Below are 24,551 nucleotides of genomic sequence, written 5' to 3' on the forward strand. Positions count from 1 at the left end.
ATATAATACGCTTTGAAGATTGAATTTAAAGCTTGACAGAACGCCCGTTTCTTATTGATTTTAATTAAGAATGTGAGTAATTTAATCATACAAAAGGCTCTTTTTAGTCATATTTCTTACTTGGGAAAAAGACGAAACTCTTTCGTATGTATTAATTATCGTTAATTGATCGGAAGTTAGTTTCTTTCCCTTTAAAAGTCAACTAATTTCCTGTCAATGACGATAATTACTTAGTTCGTTGGTTGTCTTTCCGCTTTTAATTATGCATTTTTAATAATTCCATTTTATATATTCTAATGAGTAAATTAATTTCAATAGAATTTTAACTACTTTACAAAGGGGATAAGCGCAAGTATTAGGCAATTTATTACGGATAATTAAATTGTTTACTTATATATATATATATATATACAAAATGCACCCAGACGATTCAAGAATGATAATACATTTAAACAACGATTTTCTGCCTTTTTTTTCCTTAATATGTATTTTGGAATTTCACTTTTTGAGAGCTTAATTAATTTTCTTTGCTTCACTTTGTTTGAAATAATCTGCTTAAACGTACTCAGAAGCGCACATGAGTTATTCTATAACGAATATTGTTGACGTCGAAGAAATTCACAAATAGCAAGAAAAAAGAGCACATTGTAATAAGTGTATGATAAAACAGCCATTTTTACATAAAAGCTGTGATAATGAAGATGCTTTCAGTTTGCTTATGAAATGCCTATACATATAACAGCGATCGGAAAGTGGAGAAAAAAGTTAAAATTCAATAATTAAAAAAATGTACCTTGTCGCAAGATTCGATTTTCAGCAAAAAATGCACAAACAGACATGAAATTATTTTAATAATGAAGGATTTGACTGCCAGAATAGTTGCATTCTTCGTTTACAAGTGGTACTTCATTTGTGCTACAATTTTGTACTGTGTCACAGCACAGTTTGTAATGCAGCTAAGATTGCAAATGTTCAGTATGATGGCCGCCAAGAAAGGCCATCAGGTGCAGTACAACAATCTACACATAATCGCAGTGAATTCAGGTGTAATTTCTGTCACGTGATACCGAATAATTTCTTTCAATATGACCAATATATGACTTCTGGCAGACCTAATGTCCATTAATGACTTCTGTAGCCCCATAACCAAAAGTAGCCAGACATAAGGTTTGGAGATCTTTGAGAATATTAGTGGAGAAATAGTAATTATATATATTGACACCGTTAAATGTCAATCACGGCAACTGCTGGACAGATTCTGTACGCTCCATCTTGCATTAATGTTACTCTATGGAGTACTCATCTTTCTAGTACGGAAGGCATAATGCTGTCTCTCAAAAACACTGCATAATGCTCGTCTGTGACAGAAATAGATCGAAATGTAGCGCTGTGGACTTCTTCGATGAAAAAGGAGTCTATGACAAAGAACACTAAGTCCGAGCCACCAAGTCTTTGGCTTCAGTAGTTCTCACTGAGAACGAATTTGTAATAAAAGTAAATTTTGATCCAATGATTAGCTACAGGCATTTGTATGTATGTGTCTACATTTCTACCTCTATAGAAGCTATTTAAAAGCAGTGCAGGATTTAATGTCTCTTGAATGGTTGGTGTAAACCAGTAACTCCAGTTTAATAAATAGATCAAATAAAATAGTCTTTCACACTATAATAATTTTCGTTAAACTGTAAGAAATTAAGTTTTTATTTCGATCTCGTAGAAAACAATATCAGTGATAAAAGTGTTCATGCGTAATATCCAAATTATTTTTAAATCGTGTACAAACACTCTAAAATTTAATTACACGTTTTAAGTTTTTGAATATGGACTTCTTACAAGTACCGATCTATACTAGAAAGCATTAATTTAGAAGCACTGATTAGAAATTACTATTCTCGGAAATAATAAAAATCGAAGTTATGTATTTCATTGAACTCAGTTTTATATGACCTCTAAAAATAACTCTTTTCCTTCGAGTGGCAAATGCTTAAGTTAGTCACATAATTTTGTCAGTATTTTTCAGGACCAGTTTTGTATATTACGCACACATTTTGTTGCTGAAATATCTGCAGTAGGCCAAGGAACAACTTACTAAGTAAAACTTACTTTATAGATGATATTACAGTTTCGTGTTGTTTTAGTAAAAGGTGCATTGTGGCCGAAATTGTCAAAGAGAACTCCGCTTTTAATTCATTTTTCAAGTTGAGCCATGTGTCCACGGATCAGTTGTTGAAGAGAAATTCTGTCGTACAATTATTTTGAAGAAGGATAGTTATATTCAAATTCCCGAATCCCACGAATCTTCAAAAATGGTTTGAGATTCGAGAACTTGAATCTTCAGGCCTTTACTGCCATTCAAAATTTTCAAATTCCAATCCAAAAAACCGCTAAATGTTTTAAAAAATTCAGAAAATATTAACTGTGCTGACAAACATCCAACAAAAGCATTAATTAAAACAAAAGAATGCGATTGTTGTAATTTCAGTAGATCTGAATCATCATTATCACTTCGTGACAGTGCTGAGTGTCACGTTCCTGATTTCTATGGAGAGAATTAAACATTCCACACTTAGGCTCGTCTGCGTTAACGCTTGAAACAATTCTCCCTCCTGTACACTTGTTTTGATTTAGAAATATTCTGGAAAAATATGAAAGATTTAAACTATTACTGAAATAATTTTGTCAAATTATTCTGAAAAAATGAACCTCGAGAATCAGGAGGTTATGCACTTCATTTCCTAAACTTATTACATCGTATATTTTTAATTAACATTTCTTTAATAAATATAAGTGTATTTTAAAAAATTATAACCTTACATTTGCTTTTCATTAAACGTGTAAGTTTTATTTTAATATAAAAGTTTTTTTTTTTTTTCTTTTTTAAATTCTGTCCTGTACTTGTATTTTCTTCGTCAGTCTTACCAAAAATGTAAAGCAGGTTGTAAGACTTTCACTGTGTAAATCTCAGTCACTGTAGAAAGTGACGAATCTTAAGAACTAGATAGCGAATAATCGCTTAAGTTCGTGTGACAAAAAACAACAAGATAGAAGGGTAACTAACCCTTTATTATTCCAATAACATTTAACAAAACTCCGCCTTGGAGTGTACAATCAAAGCCGACACTTGGGCTTGAACTTAAGAGACTAAGAATTAATTTAAAACTAAGATTAACTAAAGAAATATAGAAGCTATCAAGTTTCTAATGCAGTTGGCCCCTTAAACACCAGATGACTGCGAAGCTTATCAAGTTCCTGAGTACGGCCGAGCGTAATAACAGCTTTGAGAGAGAGAGAGTGGCCAAAAGCCAGACGCGCGTAAATCAGGAACTCTGATTCTCTCTCTCTAAGACAAAAGAACTTCGCGGTTAAATACCGCTCTTCCTCAGTATGTATTCAGATATGATTCTATAACTACGTTCTGGCCGGAAGTAGTAAGTTCAGAATTTGACAAGAAAGGAACTTTAACTTAAAATTTAACTGTTAATAAAATTAACATAATTCTTACAAGGGAGAATTTAAATAGCGAGAGAATGTGTAATTTAAGAAAGAGTTTGACAAAGCATTTAAAGAATTGTACCTGTTGCGAACCGCGATCCTGTTAGCGTTATTGATTTCAGTGAGTGATTTTTGTCGTTTGGTAATATTTATGCTAGAGGTGTCGCATAATTAGCAAACGGGTTGATAGGAATTAAATTTTATTACTTATGTTGTTTATATTTAACCTCCGTTGTAATCCGAGACCTCACAAGGAGCGGCGATTGTTTTTGTCAAATTTTTAGTTAATAGCTAATAAAGTTCATAGCTAATAAACTTTTAATCAATATTACTTTTGTTTGTTTTCATTAGTTTTATAGACTTCAAATTAAATTTCAAAGAAGATAAATGGAATGTAGCATAGAAAAAGTTAAACGAATAGTAAATTAAGATTAAATGAGGTTTAATTTTAGAGGACAATATGTCAAATTATTCTGTAATTAAAAAATGTTGAATCTTAAGTTTTTTTTCTCTTAGTCTTCTTCTTCTGTGAAAAAGATTCGAGAGGCTCAAGATTCGAAAGTCTCAGAGATGCAAGAACATTTAATGATTCGCGCTATCTTCAAATCTGAAATATCCTCTATATATATCAAAAAAATTCTGTATATTTATACAATAACACGACTGACTTGGTTTTGTGTTATTACTTTTAATACATTATTCGACTCCGAGTATCATTTCAAATTCTGCAGTTGAAAGCTTAGGATTTGGATTATTTGGATTATTTTCAGACTTTATACTATTCTACGTTACTTTAAAAATATACGTTTAAAATAAGCTACTTTAAAATGCCAAAGCGGTCAAACCACTTACCGTTCTATCGTACCTTCTAACTACAATAAACGCAACTCCAAATTGAAGATTTACTTTAAAACCCACTTAACAACATATCAGCCTGAGGGTCATATAAAATTGAGAAAATATAACAGAACCGGGAAATGCAGGACAAAATATTGAAGTCAGATTAAAATGTAGACTACAAATTAACACGCTTCTTAAGTCAGCCGTAGCTCCGGACTTGATTATTTGCTAAGCAAAAGCGGCTGACTGAAGCAAAAGCTCATAAATCAGTCCACATAGTAGGAAGGCATAAATAGTATAACGCTCATGGGAGCTTATAAAAGCTCTTTCTCGAATTAAAGAACTCTGCTCTTATTATACTTTAACTAATTTGCGTTATGGTAAGGGTTGACGAAAGTAAAAGTGAAAGGGAAAGCAAACTAATAAGAAAACTGATAATTAAATATAAAAAAACTTATAAATTTTAAATTGATTTCCGTACTTCTAAATTGTCGTTGTTTATATGTTGATTGTTTTGGAAACAGCCGATAACATGATTGTAATTAAAAGAGACTTATGTCACTCTTCGTAATTTTATTGTAATCATCATTCGATGCTATTACAAGCTTCCTATTTGAAATTCTTGAAATCATAATCCATAATAATTTTATAGCTGCAGAGATGATTAGCGAATAACTTGAAAAGTCTGATAATAAATTACGTCACTGTCACTGGCAGAATAGTTTAATTTTTCTCAACATTCGTTATTTCCGTATTTGAAATTTATTTTGAAAGATTTGCTTTAGAACTGCAAAGAAATTACGCGAGAGTAAACGTTTTAGTTGCTGTTGTGACTAATCTCACATCTCTAAGCTAATCAGAACAAGCCCACGACTTTTATCGTGGCAAGGAGTACAAGATTGCGTATGTCGTTGGCAGGAACCTTGAACACCATGAAGTGACAACATATCTTCGCTCAGTTCTGCCCCAATTTTGATGGAGATCACCTTGAGAGGACATGTCCGAGGGTCTACCACCCCTCTTTAACTACCATCAACCTTTAGAGAGAACTTTCTGCTCGCCCATGCCTGTGTCCCCATGCCTCACAGACACTATATATTTACAATCATCTATGCCTTCTCCAAGACTCAAACCGGGGTCTTTCATATGGTAGTCAGCGTCCTAACCACTTTGTCGTCTGGGCGGTGTAAACGTTTCAGTAAAAATTAAGTAATGACGTTGCATTTTAATTTTTTTCCAGTTGACAGATTGTGAACAATTACAAATGTAAATGTCTATTAATCTATACAAGGCTAGATGTGGTGGTCTCTTTATTATGGAGGCACCTAACAGATGGGCTACTATCGCCTTTCCTATGAAGGGACGGACAGTTACAAGCATACCTTCTCCGGGATTCGAACCCAGGCCTTTCGGTATCGCAGTAAGCTTCCCTGACCACTATACCGACTGGGCGGCAGTTGAATTTTAATTGACGATGTGAAATATGTATAGTAAATTATGTCAGTCCCCCTCCACCTTAATTAACGAAATTCACGTGATAATCTGCATCGATCTTTATAAATGCAACTAAAGATTTCTTCTTGAATTTTATAATTAATTATTTGTAAAGAAAAAGCATAAGATCTATTTCTTTTATTCGCTTAAGATAGATAGCTCAATGGCTGTCTGCTTTTGAAGGAATGCCTTTCTGGAAAAGCATTCCAGGAAGAGGAAACAAAATGGCTCGGATTCATATTGTGCATGTGAAAAACATGACATTGTACATATGTGAATCACTCTATTTCGTCTGAAATCGAGCTTCAGTGGAGCACACCCTGCAGAAATCCCTGCGGAACCCTAGGAAACGTTAATAATTGCCTGTTTTTACAGCATTATATTTAAGGAATGAAATTGAAATAATGATAAAAAATAAAACGTTAAATGTTACTTCAGTAAATTAAAAACAATTATTTTATTTATGCAAAATACGCAACATCTGCTTCCATTTGTATACCGTAGCTGTTTTTCCTCTTACTCATTTTTATTTTACGAACACTTTGCAGATGAATGTTAACTTGAATTAAACTTGAGTTAATCAAGAGCCACGCTACAAAGCTACAGAATGATGGGAGAATAAATGCTCGTTACACAAGGAAATAATCAACTAACGTACATATAACTGATATCCAAAATTACTACTGACAGTCCTCATGTGCTTTAACATATTTAATTTAAGGGGAAAAAAATACTTTTGCACGCATAAAAATAAAGATGTTTTATAAAGAAACAAATCAATCTATTTTAATTTTTCACGGAATAAGCAAAAGGTAAATTTAATTAGCCAATCCAGTTTCCAGATTCAATCATCCAGTCTAAACTAATCAGTCTGTTTCTGAAATGCATGTCGTCATCCAAAAGTGTGTCAAGCTCACTGCATAAAGTATGTTCCCTGACGAACTTCTGAAATTCAGGGTTAAGATCGATCTGTATCGAAACAGGAAATTGACAAATAGGTAGCTGAATTTTGAGCTTGCAGGCACTAAACTGACCAAAGGTTTGGTGAGAAAGGGAGTTATGCGTTTAAAGTTATAGATTTGTGGTTTCAACTAATCTTTCTCTTTCTCTCGCACACACACACACATGAAAAAGAGGGGTGAACTAACTGGCGCGGAAAACACCAAGCTGAGGTTTCTTAATTAAGCACCTATGTTTTTTTCTTTGACGAGTCATGATTGAATTCAGCATGTGATTCCAAACGCGTTTTTCTACAGGATATTTTAAAAAGAACTACTCCTGAATCAGTACACATGTATTTCACTTTAAACTGTTTTTAAAGTATTAATAAGGTAAGAGAAGAATTAAACTGCTTTTTAATCAATATAGTTTATCTTGTAATTATTTTCTCTGAGAAACGATATGCAGTTATAAGGTATTTTCGCTCCCCTTTCCACATGCCCTTGTGGTGTAATTGGAAGCATACACGACGAGCATTCGAAATGTCCAGCGTTTGAGTCCCGGCAAGGGCATTGCGCATTTTTTACGTCTCCTGCTTCAAAAAACTTTATTGACACAATAAGTGGCACCGAACTAAAGGTGGTGGACGATAACTCCTCACGATCAAGATTTGGCGATTGGGTCCCCTGATCTCCAGTTGCCCTATAAAAGGGGCAGTATATAAAGTATTTTCTTCCGCTTTTCCGCATGCCATGGTAGTGTAATTGGAAGCATACTCGACGCATATTCGAGAGGACCAGGGTTCGAGTCCCGGTGAGGGCACTGCTCATTTTTCACGTCTTCAGCGTAAAAAAAAAAAAAAAAAAAAAAACCTGATGACTTTACACATTTATGAGATGTATAACAAGGTTGAAGCGTTTAACTTAATTAAATATATAATTCTAAAGAGACTATTCAAACTGGAATCACATACTCTGATCTCTCGTATGAAGTCTAGTTTGTCCACTTCATGACTTCCCCCCCCCCAGGAGTTGGAATAGTAAATACGCATTACCGTGTCAGTGTCGGCTCTGTCAATATTATGTTTCGAAATACCTACAATCATAATTTATAAAAACTGGGACTGAAACTTTTCACAAAAATAACAGTTTGGTCTTACATCTAAAACAAAGAACGATATTCTGTAATGCCAGCGACAACATAATATTATTGATTACAAAACTTGGAATAATTCGTATGCACCATAAAAATACTGATATCCAAGGACAATCATACTAACAAAAATAGTCTAATCGAAAACAGTGAATCTTGAAATAGAGTAAAATTTATGCTCGAGTACAGCAGTGTTATTCCCCACTGCAAGAGACAGCTGTTATCACAGCGTCTTCAAGTCTGAAGGTCATAATTCTGTTTTCGAACCTTGAACGGCTGTAACCACAGGGCCTAGTCACGTGTTTAGAGAACTTGCTCGTGTTTAGAGATTTTGATTAAAATTCATCTTGGGAATCAGAAGGTGACAAAATAAGATTCTAATGAATTATTATGAGCTGTTTTTATATTCGAATTTACAGCATTTCTCTAGCTAAATTCCGCTGATATTTTTTACGGCGACGGAATACTATTGTTTTAAAAAACAGATGCCAATTTAGACAATTGAAAAATTGTTTCAGATTATTTTTGAATTATTAAATAAAGTTTCTGATCTATCCATTTAAATCTATTAAAAATATAATTTTTCATATTAAAACTACTTTAATCTTTTAAAAACAAAAGTTGTTTGGAAAAAGTTGCGTTGTTTGTGCTTAAAAGTAGAAAATGTAGAGGATAAAAATGTTGCTGACTGGGTAATTTTTAATTTTTGGTTTTTACTCATATTAGCATTAAGAAAGGGAACAGCCACGAAAGCCCAATGCAGTCATTCCCTTTAAACCATCAGAATCAAGCCTGAGATACCAGTATTTCATCTCATCCATTTTGCCATTCGTCAACAAACTTTTAAATTATACGTGGACATTACGTAAATGACAACCGACAAGAAGCCGACAAGGAGAAAGAAAATTCTAGAGACTTCGTTAATGAATTGTAATACTTTTAGGTTATTAGTAGTTGGCGCTTATTGTAATCTATGATTTAAAACTTTGTATATAAAAAAAAGGCTTGAACTTTGTCAAAGATTTCGAAGTAAAATGAGCATTTTAGTTTAATATTTTGCAAAGACATAGATGACAGAAATTTATGCAATTTTACCTAGTCAGACTTTGCTTGCGTAATTTTAATTGTTGCCCATTGTTATCTGGGTTATTTGTAATTGAATTTTAACTTCTGTTATTTTCTTCGCTGCGTGATTTCAAAAGGTGGAAATCTTTAAACAAGCACTTGCAAGTATTTTACAAGCAATCCATGTTTTGATAATCTTCTAGAATTTATATTGGATTGGAGCCAGTCGCGCATAAACAACTGGTATTTTCCTTAAATTCAGCAGCCCCACAGGTGACCAAGCGGTAAAACCGCTGAACATTTGCAGTTCGATCTGGGCTCGATTCCATGCGCGCAGCCCGGCTGCATGAGCAGTTTCATGGTTTTCCTCATGTGTAACATGGATTCGTGTCTCTTTCCCCTAGAAAGTTTTCCACGAAGGCATCTCTTCCCTTTGGCAGATAGCTCAACTATGCTTTGCCATCATCAAATAAATTAAACCTTAAATTGAGACACTCGGCTACTGATAAGCCTTCACCATAAGCCACAACGACTGCAAGCTAATTCCTCTTCTATGCTTCAAAAATATTATATACATATATTATATATATATATTATATATAAAGTATCTAGCTATCCTATTAATTTTTAAGCACGTTTTGTAATTGAACTTTCTTGCTTTTAACTAAATTAGAAGCATTACGATATTCTTTTCAAAATTTATTTCATCACTTAATTCATATCCTATTGAGAAAATGATCGTATTTGAAAGTTCTTTTAAGGTATCTGCCTACGTTAAAAAAACGATTTCGGCGAAAAAATTCGATTTTTCTTTTATTGCCCAATTTGAAAGGTCAATTTTGTAGGATTCCGAAAATGGTTCATTTTTACGTTTGGGATAATTAGAAGAGAAGGTATAGCCAATTAACTGCACTGGAAGTGAAAGCAGAAAGACCGGAAGTGCCATTTAAAAGGCTCAACTTAAAGGTAAACAATGTTGTTATCCGTGTTTTTTTTTTAACTGTTTGTGTGTAAAATTGTGCTAAAACATTTCATTTTAAATCTGGGTACTTTTTTTTGTTTCTGGCAATAATTATTTGCCTTAAATCTTTGAACTGGGACTGGCAACATTGCGGTTTTTTTAACTGGGTTTGGCAACATTGCGATTAAGGTATAAAGACTATGTTGCTGGGTGCATATATAGCCGTTTTAATTTTTAATTAAGGGTATCTTGGATTACTTCCTGTGTTTGAACATTTAGGCATATCAATTGAACAAGAAATGATTAAAAATTACTTTGGAATTGATAACGAAAGAATAAAGAACTCGAAAATTCATTCGTCGCTCATTTCGAAAATAGCCAGAAAAAAATTAAAATCAAATAGGAAATCAAAATTACTTAAGTATAAAGATATGGAGGGTGTGATGTACAAATGTGGAGAATTTTAAGTGTGTAAATACAACAGAACAGTTTTTCTGTTAATGTGAAATCTTTAAATGCGTTTTCTGTAAAACTAATTTTTCTAGTGTTTTTACATACAAGAAATGTAATTACTCAAAATGTTCTAAAGATATCTCTATTAAATTTCACTAAAATGTTTTCTATATTATTTATTAGGTTTTAAGCTACAATCTAAGTAATATTTATTAATTTGATTGTTTTATGAGTATTTCTATATAAAACGATAAGAAATATTTTACAAAAAACTGTGTTTTTTCATGTAATTACACGTATTTTAGTAAATTTTAGAAATATCATATACATTTTAGTTCATAACACAGATAAGTGTTGTAGTAGTATACAGTATAAAAAAAATTGAAATATATGCTGTGAGAAAAAATATACGGCATTTAACGTAAGTGTTAAATCTCCTAAAAATTTGCATAAAATTGCATATATTTCAAAAATTTATAAAAATATTCCTAAAAATTTACCTATTTTCATGATTTGATATCATATTTTGACTAAATAAATATATATTTCATCAGAATTCTATGTTTTTAAAAAAAAGTGCTCCGAACGTAGGCAGATACCTTAACCATGTGAAGACCCTATATAATTTTTTATCATTTTAAGAATGCTGAAGCGCATTTCACCACTAGCAACAGTAACTGGCAACATTAAATATATTCTGAAAGTTTTTTTTTTAAATTCATATGTGACTTAATTATATTCATGAATTATTTTTAGAAGACCTAATCTTTCAGCTGCTTTATAGCCTCCAGAATTACTGAAATAATATATTTTTTTAATTAGATGTTTCTGTTCGAGTTTCTGCAGCATTTATAGCATTCGGATATTTTAGTGTTAACGGCTGCCTTTAAATTACCTAAACCCAATGGCCTTTGGCTTTAACTTTCCACCAATTAAAAATCAAAAATCGGAAGATAATTCATTTAATTTTTCGTTTTTTGATATATATTGTGGAATTAAAACATCTAACAGTTCTTTAATTTCTACTATGAAAAAATAGTTTTCTGAAAAATTAGTTTTATTATCAATTGATACTTGAGAATATGAGTTATCAACCTGTCTTTTCCGTTTATATTTAAATTATCTTGATATATTCGTCTTTAAAGCTAATTTTTTATATTTTTCAAATATAGTATATTGAGAAAAATTTTCTCTCATCAGGTGTAAAGGAAAACATAATTCCTCTGTTAAGCAGCTGGATTTATATGCAATTGCAGCTTTGGAATGCAAGGCTTTATCTATTTTTTTTCTTTTCCTTGCAGCTTTGGATTGCAAGGCTTTATCTATTTATTTCTCATTTCCTTGCAGCATTAAATTTCACACAGACAATAGACATAAAACTTGAAATTGATTTGCTTCGAAATGCTGTTATTTTTCCCTCTTCAATGAATTGTCTCTTGATGCCATACATTTTAATAGCCGATGTATGTCATATATTTATAGATATAATTCTTTGACAGCATTTGTTCTTGATGCCAGTGTATACCCATGTGATCTTTTAATGTTACTTTTAAGCTAGATATAAGGGCATCCCTTCCACTCGTTAGATATAAATAAAACTATATTCTCTGCACAGCTTTAAAAAATATTAACATGCTTAAATTTTCAGAAGCAGCATTTTTGCATGTAAAATTTAAACTAGAGCTGAGAACATATTTAACTCGATAATTTCTTTGTCAGATAATGGCTTGCATGCCTTTGTACAGTTTAATCGTATCATATCCTTGAACATTTTGAAAGTCGATATCATCTTTTTGTAACTTAGAACAACTTCTTTTACTAAAATACTACTATTTCTGTCTATTGTGATTTTCATAAAATTCCATTCTAGAGACATTATGTATTTTTCGAAGCAGGCAAGATGAAAAATGAGCAACGCCTTCGCCGGGAATTGAACCATGGACCTCTGGAATACGCGCCCAGCGTACAAACCACCACACCACGAAGGCATGCCAAGAAGGCGGGAGAAATACCTTATATACTACCCCTTTCAAAGGGTAAATGGGGTTTTTAGGACACCGAATCGCCAAACCCTGGGTGTGGAGAATCATCATCCACCACCCTTTTAGTTCGGGCGTCAGTGTAGAGACATTAGGTTGTTTGGAAGCAGGAGTGATGAAAAATGAGCAACGCCTTCGCCAGGAATCGAACCACGGACCTCTGGAATACGCGCTCAGCGTGCAGACCCCACACCGCGAAGGCATGCCAAGAAGGCGGGAGAAATACCTTTTACAAAAACAGAAACCTTTTTTAATATATTTTTATGCTGGTTACCTTAGAATTCACGGAAACTAAACTTTCTAAAAGATATTTTTCGATATCGGTATCAGTTATATTAGTATTAGCCGCTACTTTTCGCCTTCGATTTCCCATAAAAAATTCGGCATTGTAAACCTACTTTTTTACATTTTCGTCTTGATTTCGCTGTAGAATAACTAACATGTAATATGTATTTTGTGCATGTATTTGTTTGGCATTTAGTGCATGAAAAGTGAATGTATTTGTGGTTTTCAGTTAATTATCTATTTTTTGGGTCACGTAAATAATTATGCATATATATTCCATAATAGTTGAATAGCCTGCAGTCGAAGATTTCAAAGAGTTAAATCGTTAGAAATAAAAATTTATCTATTTTATTTATAAGGTATTTATTTCTTTTATGTAACTACTTATTTGGTGTTAAGTATCTTTACTGTCACTCTTCCTTTCCGTTTTCCTGATAGAATGCAAATTTTAGTTCGCGAGTAGTCAAACAAGGTAGACAGAAATAGTATTTAAAGGGAGGTTTTAGGTTGTTTAGACAGAGCGTGTTCCGCCTGCTGAAGGCCACGTTACTAGTTCAAATTCTACGATAGCTGTCTGCCTTAGGCGCTACGTTATCCTTACCAATAATGCTTGTCACGCCAGTATAGGTTTGAGCCAACTGGCTTAAAACGTTCGTTAAACATATCTGCGTAGCCCTTGCTAACTTACGACTTAACTTAGTTTAATATGAATTCCTTACTTTTTGAGTTACGCCATAAATGCTGGCTGGTCTTTTAAGCACAAGAAGTGTCTTTTGTTAACTATTTGAGTTCTTAATAAAAGAGTTTTTTACATCCTTCTTACGTTCGCTGTTTCATAATCACATAGCGATAATTCGCTTTAGTCTTCCAGACTCTCGACTTAGTGTATGCTTCCCAAAAAGGTGAGACTCCACATATTTATTTATTTTATTAAACAAAGAAAAAAATCAAAAATCCTTCTTAATTTTAAAGCGAAGCCCTGCAGAGCGTTGATCAAAACCCGGATTTAACAGGTTACTTTGGAGATAATTCACTTTTGAACACATTAAACTGCAAAATATAACAAATGTTGAGTGATAGGGTTTCAGAATTAAAAGAATGTGATCATTGAATCTCGCTGTTGTTTGTCTAGAAACTTCATCAGCCAGTTTGTATCAGGCGGGTGTCTAAGTGTGCTTGCGATTTGTCTCATGCTATGTTATTTTGATTTCATGGTTCTCTTTCTATATATACATATTTGCGCCCTTCTAATTATAAAAATACATAAAATGTTACTTTTGAATAAAAATTCAATGCAAACAAAGTCAGACTTATTTATTTGTCTGCAAATTCAACCACTTCTTCGGATATACCTTTTCTGAAAACTTTTCATCAAATGGTCTAAACCTCTAAACCCTTTCGACATTCTTTATGATCATGTTTTCCGAGACTTCAAATCAAATAAAAATTTTAACATTTGGAAATTAAATGGAAATCAAAATTTAATATTTAATTTTCCCACAAAATCTTCGATTTACAAAAATGAAGAACATATATACTGCTGTGTAAATTATAACACTATGATGTCTTTCATGTCCGTCTTGAAAAGCATAATATTTTCTGAATACATTTTGCATCTAGAAATTATTTCCAGTGATACCATTAGTTTTCATGCTTCTAAAGGTACATTCTTTGATTTGTACAATAATTACAAGTACAATAGATACATTCTTAGGATGCGTTTCTACAAAACGAAGCGCTGAAGGAAACGTCGTTGAACGAGGTTATTTTAAAAGAGTAAATAGGAATAGAAAAATATGCAATACTTTATTTAGCAAGGTTTACTTTATTTCAACTTCAATTTCCTCTTCAAATTTAAAAGAGATTTAAAAACTTTATTTATTATTAAAAAGTTCAGAATGTTAGAATTGAGCTTGGACCGGGGAGTGAGGTCTTTCTGAGGATCGTTATGATTACTTTTCATGCGAATTCGTTAAGTAAAAATTAAATAAATATAAATTTTAATAATCAGCCTGTTTACTGTTTTCATCGTTTAATTGTTCTTTAACTAAATTTAGCAAATAATCTAAGTTATTAAGTTCCTTAATTAAGTAACTTTAGTAGCTAAAGCTGAAATAAATGCATTACTTAGCGAATGCATACCATTTGCACATTTCCTCATTCATTTCTGCATTAAGGTTAAGTTTCTCCTAAGTGTAGTAATGTGATCTATCGAGCCGAAAATATCTTCCAATTTAATACTTATAAAACATGCCATCCAACAAAATCAGTCAAAGTTCACACTATTCAGCATTATATACTGATAATTAAAATCGAAAGATTTGAGTATTTAAAAGTTTTAGCAAAATTTGTTAATTGTGACAGCAAGAACATCTTACAGATACGGTGGAACACGTTGTTTTAAACCAATTTTTTGAAAATTTTAAAGACAAGTTATAAATATCTGTATATTTCTAACAGTTAACGTTTTTTTCTCGTGTCAATCCGCAAAAACTTTTGATTCGATCTGAATTCGACTAATTAAATATTCAGATCGTGCCTTAGTATGAATGCGCAGTTTCTCCTACTTCAGTGTTTAGTACATGCTCAGTCTTATTTAGTCTTATTATACTTTGTCTTATTTTCTTACTTTAGGCAGTAATGAAAATAAATACAGCTAACGAAAAGGCTGTTACTTAAAAAAATCTGAATTTACTAGAAGAAACAGAAGAAAATTTCATCAAGTTCAATGTAAAATATATTACTTATTCATTGCTACTGACATTTTGAGGCTTGTTCATAAATTGTTATTTATGTTATGTTAATATTATTTGTTATTTTTGAAAGCACATAATTCTGCCATGCACTGCGTGAAGCAGAATAATGTAGCTCAGTGTCATATGTCAGCAATGAACAATTAAAAAGCTGAAAAATCGAGAAATTTTGGAATAAAAATGGATAATTAATCGTTGAATCTGCGGTTACTACAGGTTATCAATGATCTGAACGAGCAACTAACATTTTCTAAATTAGAACAGGAAATGTTTATTAGAAAGAATAAAAAGTATTCAGTTGATGTCAGTTATCAGGCACTTTTGTTTCTAAAGACCAATGACCTGAATTTTAACCCTTGAAATGACGGACTCGCCCTTCACTTCGCGTGCTCAAGTGAAGACTGATGTTTTCTTAGTTTTAATTAGCATATATTTCAACAATGTTCATGAAAGACTGAAAAATGAGTGGATTTTGTTTTTATTTCATACTAAGCAATTTTCTTTATTTCGTTCGGTCGTTCACCTCGGTTACTTTAATTATACGTTCCTATAATGCAATGAATATCGCGGTAATATGAAAATTGCTAATAATTTATTCGAATGAAATTGTAAATGAAAAGTGTAGAACACTTTTCATTTACAAAGTTTCGAAAGAAAGCTGAAAAGTAATTCGAAAGAAGCTGAAAGTGACTTGTGTAAAGTACTTAAATGTACTTTACACAAGTAAGTACATTTAAGACATTTTGTGTGCTATAATGTCCAAGTAAATTTTAAGAAATTAAATTAAGTTTTGGCGCCATGGTCCCCCATTGAAAATTCAAAATTCGAATGTCACCTGAAGGTACATTAATACTTTTTCTCCTTCTAAGATGAACACAATGCATAAATTCTCATGTACTTTTATTTAAAACTAACAATAAATGTCATGTTAGCCTTCTCTAATAACCGTTTATATTTATTCATATTTTAGGAGACTTACAACTTAATTTGAACAGTTTAATTTTATAAGAGGATAAAATTAAAGATTTGATGTCTCGACGATGTTGTTGCCTTCTAAATAGTGACTCTCCTAAAACGAAACCAGTTTTGCAACATCTTACTTTGAACATTTCTACAAATCATTTTTCTATACCGGCTCACGTACATTATTGAAAAACCTCTAGACTTCTTCGTGGCTGAGGAACTGTTCAAGTTACGGAACGTTGATAATTTCGTCTAGGGAACAAAAAGGGCTGATTGCGTTGCCATTTTTCCCGTTCGTTAACTGAATTTAAGCCAGTTACCCTCAGAAAATTATACATAAAGGTATCATTTTCCAGGCACACAGAACTCGTATGCTTTGTCATAAATAAATAATTACACTGGAATTTAACTTAAATTTTCGATTATTAAACGAAATTGACAGGGTGATTGTTACAAGCTCTTTTTTACAAATTCAAATGTATTTATAATTATTTATATTTATTTTAAAATTATTTATATTTATTTTAAAATTATTTATATTTATTTTAAAATTATTTATATTTATTTTAAAATTATTTATATTTATTTTAAAATTATTTATATTTATTTTAAAATTATTTATATTTATTATCAAATTATTTATATCTGTTATTATTTATATTCTTTTCAAATATATTTATAAACATAACTCCCACTATGTGAAAAATCGCGTGAGCGAAAGTAGAAAGGTTATAAGGTATTTCTCCCCCCTTCCTAGCGTGCCTTCGTGGTGTAGTGGTTCTGCACGCTAGGCCGGTATTCCAGAGGTCCGTAGTTCGATTCCTGGCGAAGGCGTTGTTAATTTTTCATCTCTTCGGCTTTTCCAAAAATACTTAATGTCTCTGCAGTGGCGCCCGAACTAAAAAGGGTGTTGGATGATGATTCTCGTCACCTAGGATTTGGCGATTGAGTCACCTAAAAACCCCAGTCACCCTTTAAAAGGGGGAGTATATAAGGTATTTCTCCCGCCTTCCTAGTGTGCTTTCGTGTTGTAGTGGTTCTGCACGCTGTGCCGGTATTCCAGAGGTCCGTGGTTCGATTTCGGGAGAAGGCGTTGTTAATTTTTCATCTCTTCGGCTTTTCCAAAAATACTTAATGTCTCTGCAGTGGCGCCCGAACTAAAAAGGGTGTTGGATGATGATTCTCGTCACCTAGGATTTGGCGATTGAGTCACCTAAAAACCCCAGTCACCCTTTAAAAGGGGGAGTATATAAGGTATTTCTCCCGCCTTCCTAGTGTGCTTTCGTGTTGTAGTGGTTCTGCACGCTGTGCCGGTATTCCAGAGGTCCGTGGTTCGATTTCGGGAGAAGGCGTTGTTAATTTTTCATCTCTTCGGCTTTTCCAAAAATACCTAATGTCTCTACAAGGTAAATATTCAGAAACGCAAATTCTTATTACAAAAAACACGTGACTGAAAAACACTGATTTCACTTTTATAATTTCCTTTCACAAAAATTAATAAGTGTCAACATAAGTTATATGTTTTACAAAATCACTGTTAAACAATGTTAGAGTTCAGTTCATTTTTATTAATGTGAAACAATATTATGATAGGTATTTGATAGTTTTTACCTGTTTGCCATTACTTTTATTTGGAATTACATTTATTTGCTAGCAATATGAATTACGCAAAGGGATTTTGATATTTTCGATCGCCTTTGTAAATAACTGACTTTCAATGAGAAAGAAGCTAGTGATATTTTGGTTTGAAGAAGAGAACTTTGACTAGGCTGCAATCGAATCCCAGCGACATTTTTGGTTAAAGAGGAGGAATTTTACTGTTTGCAGCCGAATTGCTTCACCATTTTCTTTACCGTAGCCAGGCACGAAAGCTTTCCATGCCTTTAAATAATTGCAATCACTGTTTACAATTCTAAGAATATGAGAAGGAGACTAATAATTATAACTAAAGACACAAACTAAAATATAGCACTAAAAGTAATAAAACTATTAATGAGGCAATAAATATATTAATGGGTTAAAAGCAATAAAAATATTTAGTTTTGATTTAATTAGATTTCTTGCATGAAACTATATTCCATTCATTTAAATTATTATTAAAAAATTACATAGATATTGATAAAAATTTATAGTGATTTCATAATATTGTACTGTTTGTCTTGGTTTTTGAGATCATACTTATTTTCTGATAATATCGAAACCCTGAAGAACTAGTTGATAGATAATTTTGAATGAGAATATGTTTGGACACGAAATTTATTTAATTTCTTTATTTAATATTTAATTACTGTCGAAAACTTTGATTTAATGCAGTTGGGCAGACCTTCTTTATTTTTCATCAAGCAAGAGGAATTCACGAAAAGTTTCATTTGATTATTCAACTCTTTTGCTCATTTGAGCATAACTTTAATCTTTCTGAATCTTATTTGGATAATTTATGGAGGAAAATTCTCATGAATGTTTTTATAAGTAAAGCATGTACATAACCAGTTCTATGCTTTGTAGGTCCAGGCTATTCCACCAATGGCCATTTAAAATCCTCTTCAAGTTGATATTATGCGTACATTTTCAGATTTTTTTGTTATTGGCGCACGGCACGAGAGCATCTATATGTAGCTCAGCTCAAGACGAAAATACAAAACGAATATGTGAACTCATAGACACTGCAATTAAAAACACTCATAGGACGTTATCTGCTAATAAAATCGTTACTTGTTTAAGAAAGTGTGAAATTTATTGACAAGTCTCTGCTGTATGTGGTTTCTAAGTAAGATCAGAATTACAGACTATTCTAAGAATTTCAAGTATGCAATGTAAAAGAATGCTATGAAGATTAGTTCCGATTTGGTTTCAGCGCAAGTATAGTGAATGGCTTCTTTATTTAGTATGATCGACATACAAAAGCCTTTAATTTTTTGGCATAGACAGGCTACATTTTTTAATATACACACTTTTTTTAATACATTTCAGATGCATAACTTTCAGAATTCTTGATTTTAATTTTTTTCATTCATTTATAATTTTTTAAAATTTTTCATTTCATTCAGATCACGCTCTGAACATGCATCGAGCAATCTAATAGATCAAGTTGTCAGCCGTCGAGACGTATGATCTTGTTCGTCTTTTAAATGTTTAATATACGATGCAAAGCTTAAGCTACAAATAACCAAAAATGATATGTATTAATTCCAGTTGGAAGTACTGCACTATAATTTGGAACAGATGAAACATAGACAACTACTCACAAAACATCTCAAAAGTAATGAACCTACCGATTGTCTTTAAAACTGCAGCTGTCAAAAATACAGCGATAGAAACCTACCACTGGACTAGTAGCATCCCCTGAATATTGGTAATACAAAAAGTAGCTTTCAAATTCAAGAAACATCTGTTTCAGTTATAAGGTACTTCCTCCCTCCTTTCCACATGTCTCCGTGGTGTACCTCGAAGCACGTTCGACACGCATTCGGAAGGTCCAGAGTTCGAATCCCTGCGAGGGCACTGAACAGTTTTCATGGCTCCTGCATCTAAAACCTTAAAGACTCTACACAGTTGTCTGGTGTTCTCTGTAGAGAGAAACTCTGCCTTCAGGTATCTCCCTAAAGTACCCCACACATGTTCAATGAGATTTAAATCAAGGGATTTAAATCACCTGGCCAATCCATTCTGTGAATATCTTCTCGTTGGAGAAACTCCAATAGCACGAGTTCGGTGTGGCCGTGCATTGTCCTCCATAAAAACAAAGTCTTGCATCACCTTCCTTGTGAGTTGGCTTTTCATTGTACTGTTGGAAAAAAGCCCTTTTTAACAATTTCATCGTTGTATGTTGAAAAAATGAATATGTATCTTAAGATTCTTACACTAGTGTATATGCTTTCAACTATTAGAACCTCCTCGTAGGAAATTTCAACTTTCTCATTGTTCTTATCAGAGAAATTAATTTAACCTTTAGTGTAAATTTTAATTCAAGTTGATGAGTATTATGAAGCGTGAAAGAACCTGAAGTAAAATATTTAGCCTCAACCATTCCAAATTTAAACCACAGAGAGGGAACCGTAAAATGAATGGATGCCCACATTAGAAATTATTTTGGAGCATATGGAGCTATAAAGCCACCTCTTGCCAGCATGTTAATCATCTGTCAGTATCACTCCTACTATCCCAGTCGCATGTATATTGAATCCTTTGGAATATTACATCTTCAAAAGGAACAAAAAAATAATCTCAAAATGTAAATCTACCCATGGGTTCTCATTGTACCAAATAAAACATACTTATTATTCAAAAAAGGGATGATACACAATTTCCAAATAATTCAGGAATATGCAAATTGAGATGTAGTATGTTTACTGGTTTTGTATTCTTTTTGAGATAGATACCTTTTTTTTCCCAATTATTTGCATATTTTTATGACATCTATTAGATTAAAATATCTTTTATTTATTATGAATGGATAATAAATGGTCCACTTTAGTTACCCTTCTCATCTAATATTCACAGATTTATTATAGCGTACCATGCATATTTTTATTCAATAGTTTTCGTATTCAAAATATAGTAAAATTTGTTGTGAATACCACCTCTCCAAGGAAATCAGTTCTAAAGAGAACCGATGTTTCTGAGAACATAAATAAACATTGGTACTGAACATTGCCTTTATAAGACGATCAACTCCATTAATTACAAATCATCTGGAACTTCACGTGGTTAGAGAGGATTATAATTTTTCTTCAAACCTAGTCCCCCTTTGGTTAAAAACGCAACACTCCACTGCTACTGACTACAGTTTTTTTAAGAGGTTGTGATCATCCCGCATGCTGACACAAGCTTTGCAAAAATTTTTCATACTGCCTAAGAAAATTTCAATAAATTCTCAGGTCAGTATGTTGCATTGTTATAGAACAGCAATCTTTAGCTCTGGTAATGTTTATTTGGGCGGTATTACAGCACCCACGTGTCGCTTAAATTCATTCCAGAAATGCTTGATTTTATTCAGATCTGAAGAATTTGCTGGCTATTACAAGACCGCAATGCCTTTGCTTTCTTGCACGAAGACAAAAGTCTGAATTCGGAAACTGCCGTGCAGTAATAGAAATAAAGTGCGTTTTGTGCCCTCGAGTAAACAAACATGAAATGTGAAGATCTTGTCATAAAAGCGGGCAAGGCAAGTGACCGCTTTCATGACATCTATCACCTTGAAAAGCTTAAAAGTATATAGAGAAAACTTTAAAGGTTGCAGTTTATGTTAATTCGCTTAAATGTAACTTTCGCCCTCCGTATGTATTCCTCTTTCTGATGTGTGGTAGTGGTGGGCTTTCAGATAATGTATACTATATTCTTATCTAATATACATATTCAAAGAACAGCTTTGCAAGATGGAACATGATACCTTAGTGAAGAGAAAGGTTGATCATTATTTCCTCATCCACTAGAGATGTTATAAGGTATTTCTCCCGCTTTCCAAGCGTCCTTCGTGGTGTAGTGGTTCTGCACGCTGGGCCGGTATTCCAGAGGTCCGTGGTTCGATTCCCGGCGAAGGCGTCGTTAATTTTTCATCTTGGCTGCTTCCAAAAAATATACCTAATGTCTCTACAATGTTAAGGAGACCCCCCCTATCGTTCACTATTTTTCGTAGATGTAACGGAATGAGCTGTGCGACTGTAATATGAAGCTTGCTTTCTGTTAAAGCTGTCTTGTTAATACCTAGCAGCTACATTATTTCTGTAACAGCTGTACATTAGTTGTTTACATCCAGTCGAAGAGATGTCATGCTTGAATTGCGCTGACCGGTTAAAGACAGATAATTGACAAGTGTGCGATTGCTGTTAACCTGCGACTGGTACTGATATCAGGTACTGGACGTCAACTAACAGCTGCCGAAATTTATGATCGTCCTTGTAGTCTCTGTACGAATACTCAGGGCTCAGGGCATACTGAGCTAGCTACATTTCCACTTCAGACTGTCTCTTCCATTTCAAATCTTCTAATTGCATTTTGAAGAACATCATTGCTTAAGAGCTGTTTTTTTTATCATGTCTTGCACATGCCTAATCTTTACACGACCCGCGTCCTGATTTTGTACGGACAGTAACGCTTTTTCCCAATGTCATTGAATCTGGCCATTTAACTGTTTAAATTTGAACGTGCGACCACGAACAGCGTGCACCACGAAGACCACCACTACACCACGAAGGCACGCTAAGAAAGTGGGAGAAATACCTTATAACGTCTTCAACTAGTTTCTAACGACCACCCTGAAATTCTCGGAAAAGTTATTTTCTAATGACTCCTTAGTAATTCTCGGGAACGCTGAACGTGATCCGTCATCACGAAGCATTCTCGACTCTGTCCTGGTCCGAAGGAGAAACGCTTTTTATATCCTGAGAAGACATGGAACAGGTGAATCCTTCGTTCAAAATTCCCCCGCATCTGTTTACAGGTGTATTGTTGTGTATCGACTGCCTGTCACAGAGATTCCGGATCACGTCCCAAGAAGGAGCCTGAGAAATCCCAAAGAAATTTTCTCAGGACTCTCTGAATTTTCTCAGTGTCTCTCTGAAAATTTTGGACAAATGAGGATTCAGAAAGTCTTCCCGAAGAGCCCAAAAATTCTAGGATAAAAACAGGGAACGCAACTCCAGAGAGGAGTTAGTCAGTTTAGTGAAAAAGACAGAAACCTTCTCGTTTGTATTTTCAGCTGTTCCAAAACCAATTTTTTTCTGTTCGCTCTGTCAAGAGCGTTCTTATCTCTCTCCGGAGAGATCCAGTAACCAGTAAGAGAATTTTGCCCTGCCTAATGTGACAGCAGCTTCCTCGGAACGGTCATCTAGGACTAGGCAATGCAACAAAGCTGTTTGCCTTGCTGAAAAACTTCACCCTGCTATAGCGTTGCCACCTCTTGTCTGTCAAAATCCGGGAGAGGAAAAAAAGTTTCCGGGAGAAGAAAAAAAGTTTTTTTCAGTCGCAACTGAAAAAATCTCCTCCTTAATCTCATTTAAAAGTATTTTTTGAACTGCAGGAGCAAATACTCTCGCAAATACTTGTACATTTTGTTCTACTATAAGAAATCTTTTTTGCCAAAGAAGAATCTGGAAATAGAGTGCTGTAACAATTTGCTTGTGCAATCCTGGCTATTAAAACTATGATGGTGCTTTTGAATCCTATGATAGACTGAAGTAATTTCAATTGCTGATATAATTGTCCTGTTCTTCTGAAGATTTCTTCAGAAAAAAGTTCGAAACCGATTGCGACGAAGCTCTATTCAGTATTAACAATTGGCGTTCCTTGCTTTGGGAATGTACAGTTAAACCTCTAACATCCTCGTACTTAATATTAACCTTTTTCCGACATATTTTACATTCTTCTTTAAAGTTGGACCCACCAGCGGCGAGCGGTTAAGACGCTGAACACTTGTAGTTCGGTCCGAGGCTCGAATCCCGCGAACTGTCTGGCTGCATGGACGTTTTCGTGGTTTACCCCATGTGTAACGTGTATACAAGCCAGTTTCCCTTAGAAAGTCCTCCATAAAGGCATCCCTCCCTTCAGGCAGATAGCCCTCCTGTGCTTTGCCATAATTGAATAAATCAATACAATTCGTTAAAGTTGTATCTTTTCATAAGCCAATCAAATTGAGTTAACCACTTATCTTGAAACGACGTCGAATATTTTGTCTTTTTCTGTGGTACTTGTTCACTTGCAAAATCAGAATCGTATTTTTTTTCACTAGACATTATTATGAAAGCATTTAAATAATTTCAAAATACGCACTAGTTTGTGGACAGCTGCAGACTAAATGAAAGTATGTACTAAAAATGAGAGGGTGAGGGGAAATGAGGGCGCGTGCGCGCGACACGCCGGCATGAAACTACTACTCATCCCGTAAGGCGCTTACTCACCCCTCACCGTAGATCGCTGCTGCAAAGAACATGTATTCACATGACATTCTTTGGCTGCTGTGGGCGATTGTGTGATTTTTGATGCTCTCAACCATTTCGTCCATGCGCATTGTATCGTCATTTTCGAGAAACGTGATTTTCCGGGAGAGTAATATTTATTTTAAATTCCTTCTGGGAGCCGGGAGATTTTAATTTTCAGGGCTCAATTCCGGGAGAGGTG

At 33.6% G+C, this 24,551-nt stretch overlaps 1 long non-coding RNA gene across 7 annotated transcripts in view; it reads left to right on the forward strand.

Annotated features, from left to right (window-relative positions):
- The window catches only part of LOC118196379 (uncharacterized), a 224,116-nt gene that overhangs the window by 141,638 nt on the left and 57,927 nt on the right, over window positions 1–24,551 (forward strand). The gene's annotated exons all lie outside the window — the stretch shown is intronic.

The sequence above is a fragment of the Stegodyphus dumicola genome, chromosome X1, assembly GCF_044657685.1.
Source record: "Stegodyphus dumicola isolate Sdum_Otavi_A_Nest chromosome X1, ASM4465768v1".
Lineage (NCBI taxonomy): Eukaryota > Metazoa > Arthropoda > Arachnida > Araneae > Eresidae > Stegodyphus > Stegodyphus dumicola.